The following is a 7,796-nucleotide window of genomic DNA, read 5'->3' as shown; positions in this document are numbered from 1 at the left end:
ATGATGTGAAATAAAACGTAATTGCACTATCAAAATCCGTCGAATTCCCACTACATGAAAATGTGTAATATTATTAATATACATATTTCCATGATCTTCCATATCACGCATGCACCGGTTGAAATGACGCGAAGTCCGCAAAGGCAAGGTAGCTGGGGGAACTTGGAGAGATGTACGCAAGCGGTGAAACGTTGGGAATCATCATGGATCTTGGAAATAACCGATTACATATAGCGACTTCTGCCTACGAGGTATCACAGATTTACAGTTAGATTATAATTAGCGCCACCACAGCACCAAGACTTGGCGAGCGTTGCTTCATTTTTCAACGGGTCAGGATGGCCGAGCGGTCCAAGGCGCTGCGTTCAGGTCGCAGTCCGGTTCTCCGGGCGTGGGTTCGAATCCCACTTCTGACAAACTTTTTTCCCGCGTTTTCCACTCGCAATTTTAAGGCCCGGTCCAGCCTCAGTTATTAACCTGCTTTAGCGTGATCATCGCTTATGTTTTGGAATGTTTTTGACAATATTCTAAACAATAATTCATATTGAGTGGAGAGGTTTACCGGGTATGCACAGCTTGTATCCATCTTTGTCTACGAAAACTGCCGCCTACGCATATCCCGTTAACCTCTCCACTCATTATGAATTAATTTCTCAGAATATTTTCAAAAACATTCTCAAACAAGCATTGATTGTACAGGAGCAGGTTTCACTACGGAGGCTGGTCTGGGCCTTAAAATTGCGAGTGGCAAACGCGGGAAAAAAGTTTGTCAGAAGTGGGATTCGAACCCACGCCCGGAGAACCGGACTGCGACCTGAACGCAGCGCCTTGGACCGCTCGGCCATCCTGACTTACATTATGGGTTGGTAACGATTGGAAAGTGGTTGTGCTGTGGTGACGCTAAATATAATTTAATTGTAATTTCGTTAATAAGTGTGAATACTGGATCTTCGTCGGTATAGGTCGCTACACGTATTCGTAATCTTCGAAGGTCGATGAACTTCTTCGACCTGACGAAACCAGTTGCAATGCCGGCGAAACTGTCGTCCACGAAGATGGACACAAGCGGTGTATATCTTGTAAAACCTCTCCACTGAATCTTCACTACACCGCGAAAACACACACAGGAATTATCCAAATTCATATTATCCAAAGTTCAAATGTATATTATTCATGTTCAGTGGTGAATCCAGAGAGGGACCATAGCCCCCTCCCTCGGATATCCAACTTACACGAGATTAAATGCATTTTAGAAACTCACCAAGAGGTAAAATTACTAAAACTCTACATAAATTTTTATAAAAAATTAATTCTTTGGAAAATTATCTGTGAGACTTTAAAGTGTTGCCACAATCCTAGAAATTCTCAAATTTTCTGTTAACTTTAGGCTTGACTTTGTGAAACCTCTCCATGTTGGAAATAAAGGAGTAAAACTTTGTCAGGTTCACTATTCTATTAATATGGGCACGACTCGAGTTTAGAGACGTAACGTAATTACATCTGAAGATGTAACTACGCTACGAAACCCGGGTCGTGCCCATATTAATAGAATAGAGAACCTGACAGAGTTTTACTCCTTCATTTCCTCAAAATTTGCGTTGCCTCCCGAAACCCCACTATTGCTGGGTGGTTAGGAGGTTACCCCCCCAGGCTCCTCACCTAGCCTCCCCCCTTTGTCCCTATCCTGGATCCGCCACTGCTCATATTCACATGCATTGTAACTTCTCCATAAAGGAGAAATTTGACAACGTATACTCTGGAACGGTATGCTTTGATTGATAGAAGTACGCTGCGCGAGAAAAACGATTCGATTTTATTACTCTCTAGGTTTGGCGAATTATTCTAAAACGAAGGTAGTAAAAAGTTATGTATGTGTAGAAAATTTTGCTACGAGGTGAATGGAGTATTATTAAGGAAGACTTGAAGGCCATGCAGGCTGTAGGTCGCTGTGAGATTGCAATAACAATAGAGAAGGAGAGCTATCTGGGTATATTAATGCAGGTCAGCTCATTCTATGTTATCGAAACAAAAGAAACTATTTAATTGCACCCTTTGGGTAAACAGTTGTTCAAATTTGAGTGGATCACAATTTTGCAATAAGCCGCATACGATAGTCCAACGCGTGCTTAATTCCAATTGGCCCAGATAAGCTCGACATGTATCTGATTGAGATAAAGAATGGTGACGATGTAATTCTCCGGGGATTCCTCACGATTACGAGCGCCGAGGATGAGAAGAAAACACAATAATCGTTCATGTGGTACCTTTCATATCGAACAGTGATGAACACGTGTGTTATTTATGCGCCAAGAAAAGCGCATTACCTCGGGAAGGATAGACTAATATTAGTTGCCACGCGAAGTTCTCTCTCTCTCGCTTTGCCGTTACGCCTGCAAGAGAATACTGAAGGGAGGTAAATACAATCGTTACATAAAGTTCCTATTGCTTCACGTTTTAATGCGTCGGAGTCGTTCCATTCGGCGCATTTTATGGCTATGAATAGTAGAGTACTTTGAAATTTTGTAACTCGATTTCATAAAGGCGTAAACAAGGCTTGCCCGGCAACCAGTAAGTGAAGAAATCAAAGGAAAAATTAGTACCATAAACTGAAATATTTCAATGAATCGTTTATAGTATTATTCGTACACACGTAAAGATATAGATATACCTCCTAGGTTTAACCAAATTGTGGAATCTTTTTGCATCTTCTATTCTTTCATTGAGATGACCAAGTTCATGGAGTGTCCTCATTTAAAAATCTAAACCCACATAATACCTTGTGAGCCACCTCTAGTGTGTTTGGCAGGGGATGATTTATCAACAGCCTGCATAAAGCAATAGGATTCCCACATGCACACCACACGATCCAAAAAAAAAAAGGTTACGCATACTAACAAAAAATACTACCACATTCATGCGAAGGCAAAACTTGCAAACTACTCAAAAAGGAAATCGGCCAATAAAGTTGTAACACACAAAACATGATTTGGAAATGCTAAGAAAATTCAGAAACATGCAACATTAAGGAGTACATAATTTAGTAGGCTTCACCATAAGTCATATAATCCATTTGTGAGTTCCAACCCTGCCGTTATAGTCTCTTATTGACCGTGGAAAAAAAGTCGTTCTGAATCTATCAGTTCTACGGACTATCTCTCTTATTTGATTTATATGATCTAATCTACCGTAATATGTTGGCGTCCGTAAGATGTGCTTGCTCGGAAATGGTGACTTGTCCGGAAAATGCACTGCTCTTTATTTTACGCACTAGGTTTAATCTGATAAATTATTCTAGTCAAAAGTTCAGTTATTAAAATGAGTTAATGCAGCCCGATATTGATCTTGACCAACTCCGCTATTGTCGATCCATCACCTTAAATTATTACCAAGGATTGCAGGCGCGAGGATAGAGGGATGCAGGCCGGTAAGGATATAATTCCTTAGCTGAATTTGACAAATATTCCTGAAGTTTCTTGATAATCCCGATCGCCTCGAGATCGAGAGCGTGGTAATGCTCCACATTGGATCCAAAACAATGCTAATGATGTTCTTCACAGGAATGATTATAAGAGATGGGGACGAGGGGGACCGCCCCTTCCCCCAGAAATGAGAATTTATAAACGCCACAGAATGCGATCGTTGTATGAAGATCTCTAAAGATTTGAAGATACGAGCGTCGCGGATGAGATGAAAACACAATAATCGCTTCATGCGAAGGTTTCCGCAGCGAGGCACATGATGAGGACAGTTATCCGGGTTCTCGATTAGCGTTTGTCCGTTACGAGTGGCGGCAGTGTCGAAAGTCATCCATGCTTTCGTCTTCATGAGACCTTCGGAAAGGATAGCCAGGATCAGTGGTGTAGCGAGGGGGGTCCGGACCCCCCCACCCCCCTCGAAATATAAAAGCACACTTACTTTGCATCAAAAAAGAAAACCAAATGTTGAAAAATCATGAATTTACAAGAGATTTCTTTGAAAAATGAAGTTTTTTCAATTATTGACAGTGATACAATTAGTTTAAAACCCTCTATCAAGTACTCTGTTTTTCAAAACTTCCCCCCCCCCCCCCCCACTGGTTTTGGACCCCACGAACAAAATCCTGGCTACGCCACTGGCCAGGATCCTGAGAAAACCTGACGTGGTCATGAGATTCAATTGCATGGCTAAAAGCGGTTTCACACTGTCAAATTCACTTCAAATTCCGTTCAAGATCGTTGATTAAGCTTTCTCGAATGGATGTGACGTTTTTCCAATCGTCATGACTGCGGACATTTGGTCTTGAATGCTGTTGAACCCCTTAGTTTCCATCAAATTCGTCTTGTCTTGAACGGTTATAATTATTATTGTTTTCCAATGGTGTTGAAGCGTTTCGACCAATCAGCGAAGATTTTGTAGCATTCCCAGCGCTACCTTCGAGATGGAATGAGTGTTGACATCATGGCCGCTTGGGAATCCTTATTAAATTTTTACGCAGAGATAAGGTGTTTATATGAAGTGAACTACCACATGAAGCGGTTTGACACTGCAAGAAATTGATATAAATATTTTCCTGTACGTAAAATTATCTTTACAATTCTCTTTCGACGATACATTATTCCTTCATCGTCCACGTTGACTATATTTATTCAAGAAAATTCTACAACAGTGTGAAAGACTATTCGCCTCGATTCAAGATGTGTTGAACAATACATCTTGTAAGACCGTCTCGAATGGTCTTGAATATCATTTCAGCGTTCAAGACGACTTTTTCAACGTTCCTTGTTCAAGACATCTCGAGTAATGTGAAAGATGGTTAAGATCCAAAACGTTGTACCAGTATCCCTCAACACTTATACGAAGCCGTTTATGAAGTACCATGCTCCTGTGGAAATGGTATGTGGGCGAAATATTCTGAGGAATGGCCACGAGGATCCAGGAGCATGAAAGAACCAAGAGACAGAAGCGATTTAACCTGTTGGTGTCTAGGAGCACGCATGGATTGAGGCAGGTCATAGGGTTCATTTTAAAATGGTAAAATCAGGGCCGGACCAAGCTTTAGCTTTCCGCCAATATAAGGGTAAATGTCACAAAATCGGAAAACCAGATAAAGCCATCATGTATAAGGGGATTCGAAGTGAAGAAGGTATGTTTTTTTTGTTAAATGCAGTCGTTAATGGGGGATCATCGCCAAATTTGGCACGAAAATCAACGAAAGTGCCTGGATTTTAATTCATTAATTATTTTATATATAAATTTTTAATACATTTTCTGAAAATTGTGTTACTTCCATTCAGGGGCGCAGCTAAGAATTAAGGCTGGGGGGTTTTTAGGCGCAACTAATACTTAGAGGTCTGGTGGGGTATGGCATACCCGCCAGGGTGAGTGGGAGGTGCGGGGCCCCTACTCCAGAAAATTTTTCAGATTAATGGTTCAAAACGACGATTTTTACGGCTTCCTGAGGGATAGTTGATTAATCCTAACATTATTACATAAGTAATATTAATCCAATTAAGTAAATTGGATGAAACTTGAAAATTTCTCTGAGATCTGGGGGGGGGGGGGGGTTATCCCCCAAACCCCCCCCCCCCTCGCTGCGCCCTTTGATAACTGCACTCATCACAAAAATCACTCATGTGCTACCTTTCATATCGAACGGTGATAAACGCGTGTGTTATTTGTGCGTCGAAGAGAAGCCCATTTCCTCGGGAAGGATAGCCTTGTAATTCACGTTGCCACGCGTTTTTGCTAGCTTGCTTCATATTTTTATGCTTGCGTCTCGACTGTTCCTTTCTACGCGGTTCCTGATTATCAGGGGTAAAGTAATTATGGGTATTAAGTCATTATATTCGTTCACACGTAGCTATATTAATCTCATGTGGTGTCCTATTAACATTAATGATTGATACCTGCTGACGCTAATTAATTAATAATTGACCTATACATTCCATGGGGTAAATAAATATTCCTGAAATGTCCCGACAAGCCCGATCGCTTCTCGACAGCGAGGTAACGCTCTACATTGGGGCCAAACCATTGCTTTAAGTGGATAACGATACTATTCACTGGGATGAATAGAAAAGAGGGGGCCCATTTCCTTCCCCCACAGAAATGAGAATCCAAAAACGCGGGGATCCGGTTGGTGTGTTGGCTTCCCTCCCAGTGGGCTTGGGATCAAATCCCGGCGGAGGCAGAGAATTTTCTGAGATCTTTGCTTTAATGTTGTGTGGAGAACATTTCAAGTGCAACACTCAGTCCGTCGGATGGGACGTTAAGCCCTGGTCCCCTTGGCGCCTTTGTTATTGAATAAGCTATTGCCGACACCGGGTTTCTCTCCATCCCTCCTTGCCAACCATTCCTTCATGGCGCAAATGACCTCAGCTGTCGGTCGCTTCCTCCAAATATTACCACCACCATTGGCAGATCTATGGTTGGGAGAGGGTGCTAGTAGGGCTATAGTATCCAATTTAGTACCCCACGGGTATCCAATTTACACTACAGAGAATGGTAATTTTTTTCCGACCCCCTAGGCCCTAACCTGGATCCGCCACTGACCACCACCATCTATAAACACCACAGCATGTGATCGTTGCATGAAGTTCCACTCGCTTCATGTTTTAATGCGTCTCATAGTTGTTCCTTTGCGCGTGTTTCCTGAATATCAGGGCTAAAGTTATTTTGATATTATGTAACTCGATTTCATTTCTGCGAGAGAGAGAGAGAGTTATGTAGTTATTTATCAAGTGCGTCATTTGTGGTTGTCTCGATCCGTTCACCCGTCACCAGACCTCATTTTGACGAATGTCGCACCCGAAGTAGTCTGTGTCTTATCACACACTACCCCCTTCGGGCTAAGAATAGAGTTGACACGAAAATAAAGGTCGCGGGGGCAAGTGTGGCGTTCAGTGGAGAAGGACAGAAAAAAAGTATGGCCGCATTTCTTTTACGTCGTATCAAATTCATTTGAAAAAGAAAAAAACGAATTGAAAAAAGTACAAGAAAAAAATCAAAGTTTCATTCAAAGAAGATCAATCAGAGAATAGAATTTGGGGCCATGATGGCAGCTCATCGAACATCTGCTTCGTAAGAGATGGTGAAACGAAAATAGATACAAAATTGATGTTGACGGGAAGCGTGTCTCAATATTTTTGTTTTCAGATTAATGAAGATTTCCGGTATGCTCCCCTGAAACCTTATAAAATGCTAAGATGCTATGGATCCAAATGAAATTCACATAGATAATTAATATTTCCCGTTAAAGAAAGACACAATATTCAAATAGCTTTTTTCAAACCCAGGTCGGTGTAACGCAGCAACCCGGGTCGATGTAAAATTGTAATTGTACGCTTCTCACTTCCCTATTATACATCTTGACCCGCTCTTCTTGAGCTTATTCTCCCGGCAGTTTCAGCTTGGAGTTTGCGTGTGAGTGAGTGCAGTGGCGCAGCGAGGAGGGGTTTTGGGGGATAAACCCCCCCCCCCAGAGCTCAGAGAATTTTTAAAGTTAAATCCATTTTACTTGGTTGGATTGATATTAGTAATAGAATACTGTGAGGATTAATAAAATATCTCTCAGAAAGCCGTAAAACTCAACATTTTGAACCATTCATCTTAAAATTCCGCAATTTATTAATCTCGCACCTACCGCTTATACTGGAGGGTATTCCACATCCCAAAACACCCCGGTATTAGTTGCACCTAAATCCCCCCTAGCCTTGATTCCTAGCTGCGCTCCTGAGTGAGTGAGTGCAAAGGCTTACCGGTTGAGAAGCTGTCTTTGGTCCCCGAAGTCCTTTCCATTTCGCAAACCATCGCAGCAA

At 41.8% G+C, this 7,796-nt stretch overlaps 2 non-coding genes across 2 annotated transcripts; one reads left to right on the top strand and one right to left on the bottom strand.

The window, feature by feature from the left end:
• Positions 1 to 332: 332 nt before the first annotated feature.
• Positions 333 to 416, top strand: Trnal-cag. Its single transcript has one exon. It is a non-coding gene; the product is annotated as a tRNA-Leu (tRNA).
• Positions 417 to 767: 351 nt separating this feature from the next.
• On the bottom strand, positions 768 to 851 carry Trnal-cag. The gene has a single exon. It is a non-coding gene; the product is annotated as a tRNA-Leu (tRNA).
• Positions 852 to 7,796: the final 6,945 nt, after the last annotated feature.

This window comes from Ischnura elegans, chromosome 2 (assembly GCF_921293095.1).
Source record: "Ischnura elegans chromosome 2, ioIscEleg1.1, whole genome shotgun sequence".
In the NCBI taxonomy this organism is placed as follows: Eukaryota; Metazoa; Arthropoda; class Insecta; order Odonata; family Coenagrionidae; genus Ischnura; species Ischnura elegans.
This window is presented reverse-complemented; position numbering and strand designations above follow the sequence as displayed.